The following is a 14,075-nucleotide window of genomic DNA, read 5'->3' on the forward strand; positions in this document are numbered from 1 at the left end:
TCAACACATTACACTATTTTCCCCTGAAGCTACCACTTGACAATTGTAGTGTTTCAGAATTGCCATCTGTATTCAATATAAACTTCAAATATTTAAAATGAAAGCTGGGAAATCATTTTTGATTTATGATTGGTTTTCTTATAAAGTATACATCAACAATGAGGTGGTCCTAAGATCCATGTATTTTATCAAAGGAGGGTAGAAAAACAAAGAAGCAAAATCATCTAGTTTTCCACAGCTGAGTCCTGGAAACACTCTGATTCAACCAAGATAATAAAGACACTTTGAGATATCTCTGAAAATTCTTGGTTCAAATAATGCAGTAGCACAGAGAAGAAGGGTAGGGCCTGATAGGCAGCTACTGATGTGATGGAACTTGTTTTCATACCCACAACAGACCTTTTGTGTGTATGACATTTAGTTGGAGAAATGAATGCTGACCCGGCAGTAAACAAGAGCAGTCAATCATGAAGTGGCTTCAGTGAGGTTCTGGTCTCTCTTCCACACAGAGCAGTACAGTATTGGATGAAACACGCATTTTAAATTTAAATGTCCCCAGTTGTTGGCTCATTTATTTATTTGTTTGAAAGTCTACAATTGGATACAGTCCTTATAAATAAAAGTTACCCATTCACAGAATATCAATGAGAAGATTTTGGGAATAGAGCCCAAATTTCCCTTAAAAGAATTGTGTTTTATTTTCATTTAGAACATGCTGTATATTATAGAGGAGGCAATCTTAGGCCACTACATAGATGAATAACTGGGAATGGAAGAATTGAACAGTAGGGATTATGTAGGTTCAAGAAAAAGTTTGGGAATCTGGAATGAAAAGCAAATAAATAGCATGTCTACAAAATAATAAAAAATAAATTTGGTCTTTGCATCCCAGAAAATTTGTTTTCAAAATTTTCAAATTATTTAAATTGTTATATCCTTTCCCATTAAGTTTTTATTTTTTGCTTTGTTTTTCTATTGTGAGTTTTTTATGTTGTTCTAAGTCCCCAAACTATCAGCAAACACATCCTTGCTAAGGTTAGAGATGTGACAAACAAAGGCAACACTAGTTTTAAATACAAGCTCACTTATATTTAAAAAGCACTAAGGAGGAAGAAGATGGAAAACTACAAGCTATGTGGCCACATAAAACTGAAAAAACGCTGAGAGAAAAATGAACCTGCAGATAGCTTGGAATGAGAACCAGCTAAATCAGATTATGTGAGAGTATTTGTAGATAAAACCAAGAAGGAACATAACAAACAAATATGAAATGGAACAGATATACCAGTGTTTTAATGGCAGTCTCATATATGTCATCTATGAAAATATGAGAACTAGCCTATCTAAAGTCTGGTGTATCATCAAATCAGTCACAAGGTGATGATTTTTTCCAACTGTTATGGGCCTAGCATACCCCAGAAGTTCTCTGGGGTAAATCAAAGAACCTTCTTCTTGAGAAACTAAACCAAAGGACAGACACACCTAACCAGTCTCCCCCACCCCACAGGGAGATAATATTAGTTGTGGCTGCTGCCTTTGTGGCATGAGGACAGCGATGGATTGAGAGATCCAGAGCTGCCCTTCACCCAACTTCCCCCAATCACCACCAGTGACAGATGGTCCTCCCCCAATAAGGGAACTTTCCATAGTCAGATGATCACCCCCATCAGTCCTCTATAAAAGTATCTGCCTGTCTCCTGCTCCAGGAGATAGGTATATCAGAGGAACGCCTCTGTGCCATGCCTTCTCCCCATGAGAAGTCCAGGGATTTCTCTCTTGGTTTCCTTTCCCTAGCACCTAAATAAATTATTATTTTATTCTAATTGGATTTGTGTGCAAGAGGGTGTAATTCTTTAAAGAGAAATTCCTAAGGACCCCTACCCCAAACCCCCACCTATTTCCCCATAAGACAACCAATGTAATTCTCAAACATTATTTATCCAGTCCTGAAGAATTGAAATGTATGTCAGTGGAAGAGGCATGATGTCAATAAAATCAATAATTATGACATAGTGAAACATGTATTCTCCTTAAAAATAAAAGCAGAGTGTTGTATGAAAGGAGAGAAAGTTAGCACTCCCCTTGATAAGGATGGAAGAGGTCCTAGTGGCCTTTACAACACACATACGCTTAAGGCATTGCCACCTATTCTGTGGCATCTAACCATGTTTTTATTCTTCTCTTATAACATAACTAATGCAGAAATATGTTTAATGTTATTATGTATATATAACCTATATCAGATTGCCTGCTATCTAGGGGAGGGGGGGGAGAAAATTTGAAATTGGAAATCTTATATAAACAAATGTTGAAAACTATCTCTACATATAACTGGAAAATAACAAAATACTTTTATCAGGAAAAAAAATATTAGGAAATTATTTATTAGGAAAAAAAATAAAGGCAGAACCACCACATTTGTATTCTACCACCTTTGTACCCAACGTACTATGTAAAAAAGTGAAAATAACGCTTAAGAAGGTAAAGTTCCTGAACTTTACCAAGTACACATAGGAAAATTCCAGGGTGGAGACAACATTATTTGATAGGTACGCAGGAATTAATTCTCTAGTTATTTCAAAGAGAACATTCCAAAGGTCTAGAAAATTTTTACAAAGGCTGCTTTTATCTAGAGAAGGTCATTGAAACGTCAGGTGACAGAGACCCTACTTTCTCAATTATATAAATTCTTAATAATTCCTAATAAGCACGATCAATGTAAGTATTGAAGGTATTCTTAATGAAAATATGAGGGGGCAGCTAGGTGGCACAGTGGATAGAGCACAGGCCCTGGATTCAGAAGGACCTGAGTTCAAATCCAGCCTCAGACACTTAACACTTACTAGCTGTGTGACCCTGGGCAAGTCACTTAACCCCAATTGCCTCACCAAAAAAAAAGAAAGAAAGAAAGAAAGAAAATATGAGAAATGAACAGTCAGACTTTAGTAGGTGATTTTAAATTGTAGACCACACCTTCATAGTCACTGGACTAATCAAGAAGTATAAGGAAGATATGCCTATGCTGCTTTGATCACCTATCGATTTTCTAAAAACATTTGAGTTGATATAACAAAATATAGCCTTGAACACCACTCAGACAAAAGGTCTCTCATACATCTCAATGGCTCCCTTGACAACTACAGCTATATTTAGGGCTTTATTGAATGATCAACCTAGTTTAATATAAAGTGAGGTGTGAAACAAAAGGATTCACCTGTGGATGAGAAAGTACCCTGAGGCCCAAATGAAAGATTCTAACTGGCAGTGAAGTTCTCTAAATGCTCTTATTCACATATGATATTATACAAGGTAACCCAAAAGTCTTAGTTCAGTTTTAAGTCATTAAAGCTTAACCCATGGGCACAGTAGGTAAAGCACCGGCCCTGGATTCAGGAGGACCTGAGTTCAAATGCAACCTCAGAGACTTGATACTTAGCTGTGTGACCCTGGGCAAGTCACTTAACCCTCATTGCCCCACCAAAAAAAATACTTAACCCAAACTAAAACTCTTAGGATACCCTATACCAATTGTACTAATCCCCAGAAAACTAAAAAAACAAAACCAAAAAACCTTAGTGTAAAAACTACAGTAATGACAGAAACAAAACAATATACACGGCTATATGTCTGAAGGAAACTTTAAATGGCAACAAAATTTAGATCAAAAGCATAATAACACATTGATATTCATTTATAAAGTACATAGCCAGACTTTCTTTTTTATATAGAAACCCACTGAACATAAGTCTAAATAGACTATCACTTTTTTATACATACATCAGAAAGGTGTGAAACAAAATGGTATATGAGATTTAGGCTGTGACCTTCAAAGTTATCTTATCATAAGGATATAGAAAAAGAGGCCTAGAGAACTTAAGTGATTTACCCAAGGTCACACAGATAGAAACATCAGAGTCAGAATGTGAGACCGGATCTGCTTAAGCCCAAAGTCAGATTTTTTTCCATTATACAATGGTAGCTATGTTCTTAAATTTTAAAAGCTTATAATAACTCTATGAATTCCCTGCTAAGTCAGAATTTCAGGCAATAGAAGAGATGGCTAGAAGTTGGAGAAGCAGCTAGCTCTCTTCAACTCTTGGCCAGTAGAACTTGTTTTGTATATATTTGTTTGCACATTGTCTCTACCTAGCTACTTGAGGGCTGGGACTATCTTTTCCTCTTTTTTTATATTCATTGCTCAGCACAGTGTCTGACACATAGTAGGTGTTTAATACTTAATTTATTGTGTATTTTTAAACAGCATATAGTCAAAGGATCTTCAGAGAGTAACTGACTAATTTATAAGGTCTTTGTATCAGTTTGTATTTGCCTTATAAGAAGGATAGCTGATAACTAGCTATTTTATTCTTTTTTTATTCTTATTTTTTTTAAGTTAACATAATTTATACACACATATATTTTATCCATTTTCCTCCACTATGATCTTGCCAGTAACTTTTCTTCCTTAACTCTTTCCCTACTTCCTACAATTAGTGCATTAATGAATGCTGCTTAGTCCCTGAAATAATATCACTGATTAGAATACAGACTGAAACACCAAAGTCATGTGAACATGACTGGATGATTTCCACAAGGTAGGCCAGGAACATTCCATGATGTCAGGGAACTGGGTAGTCTTTCCTGTGCCAACAAAACATTCAATTCCCTTTGTACCTCTTGAAAATATATAATAAGTTCAGCTCCCAATGCTACCCAACCCCTATCTCCACAGGGAGTTGCTCTTCTTTAGTAATTGAAACCCGCAGGTTAAGTTTCAATTCAAAAACTATATATTAAACACTTACCACATGCCAAGGGAGGGGATGTATAAAGACAAATAAAGTATAGCCTCTGCTCTTAAAAAACTAACAAATTTTTTTTGCAGGGCAATGAGGGTTAAATGACTTGCCCAGGGTCACACAGCTAGTAAGTGTCAAGTGTTTGAGGTGGGATTTGAACTCAGTTCCTCCTGAATCCAGGGCCAGTACTTTATCCACTGTGCCACCTAGTGGCCCCCAGAAACTAACAATTTAATAGGACAGTTGAGATACCCACAGATATAACTATAATACAAAATGGCAGAACTAGTGGAGAATTTATGAAAGAAGGAGAATTTCAGCTGGGCCTTAAAGGGCAGTTAGAATTTCAATAGGCAGGAATTAGAAGGATATAGTATTCTAACATAAAGGAAAATGAGAAAAAAAAGGCAAGAAGGCATCACTGTGAGTCAGTCAACAAGCATATGTTCTATAACCATGCAGAGTTCAGCATGTGAAGGAGAGTAGCAGGAGATAAAGATGGAAAGGAAAGTTGGTGCTAGATTATATTGAACCTTAAAAGCTAGAGAGGAAGCATGGTATGGTGGATAAAGAGCTAGCCTCAGAGCCAGGAAGATCTGGCTTTAATGCATGTAGTTTGTTGGCAAGCCATTTAACCTCAGTATATTCTAGGTAACTCTAAGACTGATATAAACAGCAGAGAACCTGCTGGCCTGAATGGGCCAAGGACTTTTCTTCATCTGGGAAATCCATATACCAGTGAAATCATGAGCTGAATCTAGTCCCCATTCCCTTCAAAGCTAAGTCAAAGAGTTTGAACATTATTTAATAAATAGTCAGGTTTTTCAATAGCTGAATGGTCAAGTCAACAAGCATTTAAGTGCCTACGATGTGCCAGGTGTGGGGCAGCTAGAGGGCATAGTGGATAGAGTGCCAGGCCTGAAGACAGGAAGACTCATCTTCATGAGTTCAAATCTGGCCTCAGATGCTTACTAGCTGTGTGACCCTGGGAAAGTTGATGTTAATGACTGTTAAGGGATCCTCTGAACTTGTCTTTTTGAGTTCCCATATTTTCCAGAAACCACAATGTTACTGGCAAGAGTGTGGCAAAGATGAAGCATCTCCAGCTCACATAATTTGCTGTCTGTACCCCAAACTGGATTCCCTGTGTGTCCTTGGGAGTCAAGATAGGCACCAGTCAGTCTGCACTTGTGTAGCTGGGATCCTTGTAGATAAGCATTCTATCTTCATAGTCTAGAAGTTCCCAAGAAAAAAGAATGCAGTGTTTGCCACCCCTTTGCCCCTCCCCTTGGGGGGTATCCTTTTCCCACCTTTACTGCACCTTTCCCTTCCCATGCCACAGCCCTTTAAGAGGAGATTTCTGGTATCTTTTTCTTTGTCCTGCTGTTATAAAGGTGCAAACTTCTGTATGGATTGTGAACTCTTTGGGTTCCACATACATGTTCATTTCTCTTGTAATAAACCTAGTTTTCATATAAGTTTTATGAAATTGTGATTGCCTGTTGACATTACTTAACCCTGTTTTCTTCATTTTTTTCATCTGTAAAATGAACTGAAGAAAGAAATGGCAAACCACTCCAGTATCCAGTATCTGCCAACAAAACCCCAAATGGGGATCATGAAGAGTCAGACAAAATTGAAAAGTCTGAACAACACAAAAAACGTGCCGTGTTAGTGCTAAGTACTAGAGATACAAAGAAAGGCAAAAACCAGTCCCTGCTTACAAGGAGTTTCACAGTCTAATAGGGGAGACAATAGACCAACAACTATATACAGATAAAATAAATACAAGACAAACTGGAGGTAATCTCAGAGGTGAGCCACTAAGATTATAGGGACTGGGAAAGATTTCTTTGAGAAGGAATGACTTTAGCTGATACTTAAAGGAAGCCAGGGAAGCCGGGGAAGCCGGAAGGAAGAGATGAGAAGGGAGAGAGTTTCAGACCCAGAGAACAGCTTTGAAAATGCTCAGGGCTGGGGGAAGGTAGGTGCCACAGTGGATAAAGCACCGGCCCTGGATTCAGGAGGACCTGAGTTCAAATCTGGCCTCAGACACTTGACACTAGCTGTGTGATCCTGGGCAAGTCACTTAACTCTCACTGCCCCACCAAAAAGAAAAGAAAAGAAAAGAAAATGCTCAGGGTTGAAGATGCAGTGTCTTGTTTGAGGAGAAGCCAAGAAACTAACATCACTAAATTACAAAGACACTGGAGTTTATTGAGAAGGGGGAATGTCATGGTCAGACCTGTACTTTAGGAAGATTTTGATACTGAGTTGAAGATAGATTGAAGTTGCAAGAAGCTTGTGGCAGGGAGATCAACCAGAAGGCTATTTCAATAGTCTGGGCTTGAGGGGATAAGAGCCTGACTGAGGGTGATGGGTGTCAGAGGAGAGAAAAGGATATATGGGAAATGCTATGAAGGTAAAATCAACAGGCATTGGCAACAGATTTGCTGTGTGGAATGAGAGCAAAGAGTTAAGAATAACACCTAAGTTGTGAGCCTGGGAAACTGGGAAGAGGGTGGTACCTCAACAGTAATAGGGAAATTAGAAAGGGGGAAGAATTTGAGGGGAAAGAAAAAGATTTCAGTTTTAGATATGTTGAGTTTAAGATGTCTACTGGAGGAGGGCAGAGCCAAGATGGCAGATGAAAGACATTAAATGCACAGGGCTCCTGATACAATCGCCCCCAAAATAGTAATAAAACAACCCTCGGGGCAGAAATACACACAAAAATACTGGCTGAGAATTTTCTCCAGCTATAGATAGATTTCAGGGGGGCGTGCTGGGCCACGAATAAAGTCTAACCCCACTGTCAGACCGACACACCAGACACCCGCCCGAGGAATTTGCCCCAGTGCGTGTGAATCAACTGCAGCACAGGCGTCTTCTGGAACTGAGCACGGTCGGGCTGAATGGCTGGCCTGAGGGGTAAGTGCAGGAGTACCAGTGGACTGAGGGGAAGAATTCGACTGTCCCACCCCAGCGGGCAACCAGGAAGAAATCCTGAGTGGCTGAAGGCCCAGGTTGGGGAGAGGAGCAGGGGAGCAGTCTCATCGGAAGCTGAGAACCACAACACAGAAAGCTATGCTTGTTGGTTTCTTAGTAAATAGGCCTGAGGTTATCTCCGGACCTGAGAACAGGCCAGGTGAGATTAAAACATGCCCCACCCCCAACCCCAAACACCTGAGACCCTCTGAAGCTGAGAACAGGAGCGGAGCCGAGAAGCAGCCCCACCCCACAGTGGAGAATTTAAAATCAAATGAAAGTGAGGCCAGACAGGCTCAGAAGAAGCCCAACCATCACCTGGGCTACACTGTAGCTTGAACAGTGTGTCCTGGAAGCAGAGCCACACTTTAAGAAGGAGTTAAAAGCCAAGAAATAGTAAGCCAGGATGAGTAGGCAGAGAAAGCAGAAGACCATCGAAAACTTCTTTGGGGGTAAGGTTGACCACAATACAACCTCAGAAGAAGAAGATAATAACAGGGTCAAAGCTCCAACATCCAAAGCTTCCAAGAAAAATATAAACTGGTCTCAGGCCATGGAAGCTCTCAAAAGGGACTTTGAAGAGAAAGTAGGAGAAATAGAAAGAAGATGTAGAGAAAAGGAGGAAAGAATGGAAAGAGAAATGAGAGCAATGCAGGAAAGTCATGAGAAAAAAGTCAACAGTTTGAAAAGCCAAATGGAAAAGGAGATTAAAAAACTGTATGATGAAAATAACTGCTTAAGAATTAGGATTGAATAAATGGAAGCTAGTGACCTTATGAGAAACCAAGACACAGTAAAGCAAATCCAATTGAATGAAAAAATAGAGGGCAATGTGAAATATCTCCTTGGAAAAACAGCTGACCTAGAAAATAAATCTAGGAGAGATAATTTGAAAATCATTGGACTACCTGAAAACCATGGCCAAAACAAAAGCTTTAGACACCATCCTCCAAGAGATTGTGAGGGAAAATTGCCCTGATATTCTAGAAGCAGAAGCTAAAACAGAAATTGAAAAAATCCACCGATCACCTCCTGAAAGAGATCCCAAAAGGAAAACCTCCAGGAATATTATAGCCAAATTCCAGAACTCCTAGGTCAAGGAAAAAATACTGCAAGTCGCTAGAAAAAGGGAATTCAAAATACTGTGGAGCTCCAATAAGGATAAAGCAAGATCTAGCAGTTTCTACATTAAAGGACCGAAGAGCATGGAATATGATATTTCAGAGGGCAAAAGAACTGGTACTTCAGCCAAAAATCATGTACCCAGCAAAACTGAGTATAATCTTTCGGAGGCAAAAATGGGATTTCAATGAGAAAGAGGTCTTTCAAGCATTTGTGATGAAAAGACCTGAACTGAATAGAAAATTTGACTTTCAAATACAAGACCCTGGAGAAGCATAAAAAGGTAAACAGGAAAAAGACTTCATGAGGGATATTAAAAGATCAAACTGTTAACATTCCTATATGGGAAGATAATACTTTGAAATCATAAGAACTATCTCAATAAGCGATTCACAGAAGACAGGGCTGAACTGAATACGAAGGGATTATATCTGTAAAGCATTTATGTTTTGTTCTTTGTAGGGCAGACAGGGTGGGGTATCTTATGTCTGGGGCTCGATTTGGGCTTGGGACCTCCTGGGTCCAGGGCTTGTGAGATTTAAAATTGGATATAGCCCTTAACAGGCTGGTGCTTTGTCCACTGTGCCACCTATCCATGATGACATCATTAAAATAGGGTTGAGGTGTAGGAGGAATAAACTGGGGGAGGGAGAAGGGGAGAGATGGTCTGGGGAGAGGTAGTTCACATGAAGGAAACAAGAAAAACACTTATGGAGGAGAGTAGAAGAGGGGGAAGGAGTTGGGGAGTGAGTGAACCTTAATATCATCAGAATTGGCTCAAAGAAGGACTAACATACGTACTCAAATAGGTATAGTAATATATCCTTGCCCTGAGGGGCAGGGGGGGGAGGGAGAAAAGAGGAGGGGGAAAGAGGGGAAGGAGGAAAGGGCAGATTGGGAGAGAGAGCAGTAAAAAGCAAAACACTTTCAAGGAAGATGAAGATGTTCTGCATTACTGCACCAGTATGACATATTGAATTGACTGATTTCATAGGGAGGGTTGAGGAGGGAGGGAGGAAGAACAATTTAGAACAAAGAATTAGCTCAGGGACCCTGATCTCATTGGAGTGGGCTCGTGGAGGAGATAGCTTTCATACCCAACCGGGAGGAGCAATCTATTTAACCCTGCAGGAAAATAGGAGAGGAAGAAGATAAGGAAGGAAGGGTGAAAAAAGGGAGTGCAGAGTGAGGGAGAGGATAGTCAGAAATAAAATACTTCTGAGGAAGAATAGGAAAAAAGAAGAGAGAGTAAATGTCATGGGAAGGGACTGGGATGGAGGGAAATAGTTATGATGATTGATTATAATGGCAAAACGTTATGGTACCTACTTTGCTGGGCTTTTATGAAGAAAATTCTTTGTCAGGCTTAAGGTACTATATACAGGTTATGATGAACAGAATACTATCAGAAAAACCTGGAAAGACCTACATGAACTGAAGCAGAGTGAAATGTACTGTATACAAAATAACAACAATAGTGGGGGATGATCTGCTGGGAAGCATGTGGTTATTTTCAGCAAGGCAATGATCCAATATAACCCTGAAGGACTTATGAAGATTGCAGCCCATCTGCAGATAAAGAACTGATAGTATCTGAAAACAAATGGAAACACATTTTAAATTTTGTTTTTCTTTTCCTCTTTGACAATTCTTTAATCTGAAGTTTTGGGGTTTTTTGACTGTTTTCTCTCACAACTAGCTAATATGGTAATTTTTCGATGACTACTCATGTATAACTTATTTTGAATTGCTTGAGTTCTTGTGGGTGGGGGGTGCAAATGGAGGGGGGGAAGAGAAGTTGGAGCCCAAAGTTTTAAAAAAATTGATGTTAAAATTTTGCTTTTACATATATTTTGGAAAATAAAAGTCTATTAAAAAAAAGATGTCTACTGGATATTTGATTTCAAATGTCCAATAAACTGTTGGAGATACAGGGTTAGAGGTCAGAAGTGAGGTTAAAGCTGAATAAGTAGTTTAGAATTGTCGGGATAAAGATAGTAATTAAATCCATGGAAGCTGATGAGATCATCAAGTGAAATAGTGAAGAAAGAAAAGAGGATCTAGAACAGAGTCCTGTGGGAAACCCAGTGTTAGCAAGTATGACATGGATAAAGATCCAGCAAAGGACAAATAGTTTAGAATTAGTCAAATAGGTTGGAGGAGAACAATGAGTGGTGTCACAAGAACTTCTAGCCATTATTTTTGCATGGGTAATTCAACTGTATTTTGTAAATAAATGATTACTTTAAGATAATTTATCATTTTCCCCAAGAATTTTTTCACAACAATTTTGAACTGTATATCACATGAATTCTCATACCATAAAGAGGAAATCTAATTAATTATGACCCTCAGAAAAACCTGGAGTGAAATGAGCAGAACTCAAACATTATAGACAGTAACAGCAACACTGTACAATGATCAACAGTGAATGACTTGGCTATTCTCAGCAATACAATGATCCAAAACAATCCCAAAAGACTCATGATGAAAAATGCTATTCACTTTCAGAGAAAGAACTGATGGACTCTGAATGCAGACTGAAATCCAATCCTTCCCTTCCCTTCCCTTCCCTTCCCTTCCCTTCCCTTCCCTTCCCTTCCCTTCCCTTCCCTTCCCTTCCCTTCCCTTCCCTTCCCTTCCCTTCCTGTTTTCTTCCATAAACATGGAAATATGTTTTACATAATTGTATATGTATAATCTATATTAGATTGCTTACCATTTCAGGGATGGAGGAGGGAGAAAATTTGGAACTCAACATTTTAAAAAACAAATGTTTAAAAATGCTTTTACATGTAATGGGGGAAAATATTGTTTTAAAAAAATAAAATTACCATAAGAGCTCAACATCTTTTAGTCATATAGACTGCAACTTAATTTTCATTCTCAGTAAATAGCATAGAAAGGGTCTAACCATATTTTTCCATATCCACATGTCTTTTCAGAGGAAAAAATGACAAACCTACCTAGGAATCCTTAAGAAATGGGGAAATGCATATATTCACTATGGCTGTATCCCCACAGTGTGGCTGTATCAAGTCTCCCCAGCTTAATGAAGCTCCTAGCACACAGGACATTCTAATTCCAAGGTCAGTAGAATACAAAACTCCAACTCAATCAACCAACAAATATAGAACACCTAACATGTCCAGGACACTATTCAAGGTTCTATAAGGAATGCAGGGGAGACATAGTCTCCAGACTCAAGCAATTTACACTCTGGTTTCATAAGAATATTGTTAAGAAGGAAGGTGCTGGGGCAGCTAGATGGCACAGTGGATAGAGCACCAGCCCTGGAGTCAGGAGTACCTGAGTTCAAATCCAGCCTCAGACACTTAACACTTACTAGCTGTGTGACCCTGGGCAAGTCACTTAACCCCAATTGCCTCACTAAAAGAAGAAGAAGAAGAAAGGTGCTAATCAAAAATATGTGGGAGGGAATGCTCTGGAGTCCCCAGTGGCACAGCTAATGTTGCAAAGAGCATAAGGAAAACCAGGATCTCTCCACTTAGTAAACTGGTATACATTTCTTGGTTTATGTTTCAGGCAGAGTTGTGTAAGGTATCAAATGCCATTGAGCCTGAAAAATTGCAAACTGAAAAAACTCCCCTACCTCAACACATGCTAATCACAAAACCCTTTTCCCTCTGTGTAAATTATCACTAGAGCTCTGAGTTCCACATTAAAAAGAATTCTAGTGTGTGACCCTCTCTAACAAATGATGTTTACAACCACAGGGACAAGACGAGCATAATAAGTTGGGACAAGAGAAAATCAAATTAGTTTACATTACAGCAAGAGAGATTTGAGTTGGACATACATAAGGAAGAATTTCTTTTTCAGAAGAGGTCTAGATCTTTGGAGGATGCTGCCAGAATTTGTAGAATTCCTGGAGACCTACAAGAGGAGGTCTGCCCTGCACTGCAGACTTTTACTTTCCTGGAGGAATAAGGCTAGTTGATCTGTTAAGTTTTCTTCAAGCATTATGATTCTATACTTCTCATAAGTCATAATCAATTCATAATTCATAACATCTGGTGTTTATACAGCCTGTTTTTAGTCATCTTAATCAGTCTGGTAGTAAGATTATTGTGGTTTAACTGTTCCTTTTGAAAGTAGTCTCAATTTTCAAGGAAGAATCTGTTTCTGTCTCATCATATCAAACTCTGCATCTTTTAACTTTATATTCAAGATATGGTATTTATAGGCACCACACGAATCAGAATGCCTCCTATCCCTTCTCTTCCTTTTCATTGTCCATACCCCTCAAAAAATGTTTGAGTGATATCTGAAAATTAGTTCATCATCATGGCATACCATCAATAATTTTACGACAACTCAACAACAAATCAATTCAATAAATACTTTCTGAGCTTCAACAATTAAAGGACTTCATCCATGTCATTTAACCATTGATGCAGATCACAACCCTTTCAAGCCTTAATAGACATTCTTCATAAATTGCTGGGCAGAAACCTTCTGATATCAAACTCCTTGGCACTTAGCTAGTTTGGTCCTTGGATTATGGACATACTGTTTGTAGCTGGGCTTTCTATGGCTTAGCAAAACCCATTGGAATGTGTGCTTTCCTGGCATAGCTTTCAAGAACCTCATAGTCAAATAGGCAGTAAGGTGATCAATAGATAGATAGTGGGAGTCAGGAAGAACTGAGTTGACATCCCACCTCGGACTTTGATTCACTAAGTCATTTAGCCTCCCTCTGTCTCAATTTCATCTTTAAAATGGGTAAAGTAATATCACCTCCCTCACAGAGCTGTTTTGAGGATCAAGTGAATTAACATATGTAATATACTTTGCAAATCTTAACACACTACACAAATGTCAACTCTTATGATCATACCCATGATGAATCATTAGAGGAGAGGATTTTAGTGGAAGAACACCTACTGTGTGCAAGGAAATACATGAGACTGACTCCCTGTCATCATGGGGCTTACAGTCTGACAATAATCTTTTGTCCAAGGATAATAATCTATCTTGCAAGCAAGTGAGGGGAGGATTGTGAACATCTGAAGATTATTGTGCTTTTCCTTCGGACTAAAATAAAAAACGATTAAAGAAAGAGTTTAAAAGAGAGCTGTAAACTGCTTATTAATGTAACTGAGTCAGGGAAAACACATGCCTGATAAGCTGTCATGATTCACA

The 14,075-nt window shown here is 38.9% G+C and overlaps 1 protein-coding gene and 1 non-coding gene across 2 annotated transcripts in view; one reads left to right on the forward strand and one right to left on the reverse strand.

The window, feature by feature from the left end:
• Positions 1 to 14,075, reverse strand: part of CEP85L (centrosomal protein 85 like) — a 250,546-nt gene that overhangs the window by 213,878 nt on the left and 22,593 nt on the right. The window lies entirely within an intron of this gene.
• On the forward strand, positions 2,048 to 2,175 carry LOC122727156. Its single transcript, XR_006353104.1, has one exon. It is a non-coding gene; the product is annotated as a U6atac minor spliceosomal RNA (small nuclear RNA).

Source organism: Dromiciops gliroides, chromosome 4 (genome assembly GCF_019393635.1).
Source record: "Dromiciops gliroides isolate mDroGli1 chromosome 4, mDroGli1.pri, whole genome shotgun sequence".
Classification (NCBI taxonomy): Eukaryota; Metazoa; Chordata; class Mammalia; order Microbiotheria; family Microbiotheriidae; genus Dromiciops; species Dromiciops gliroides.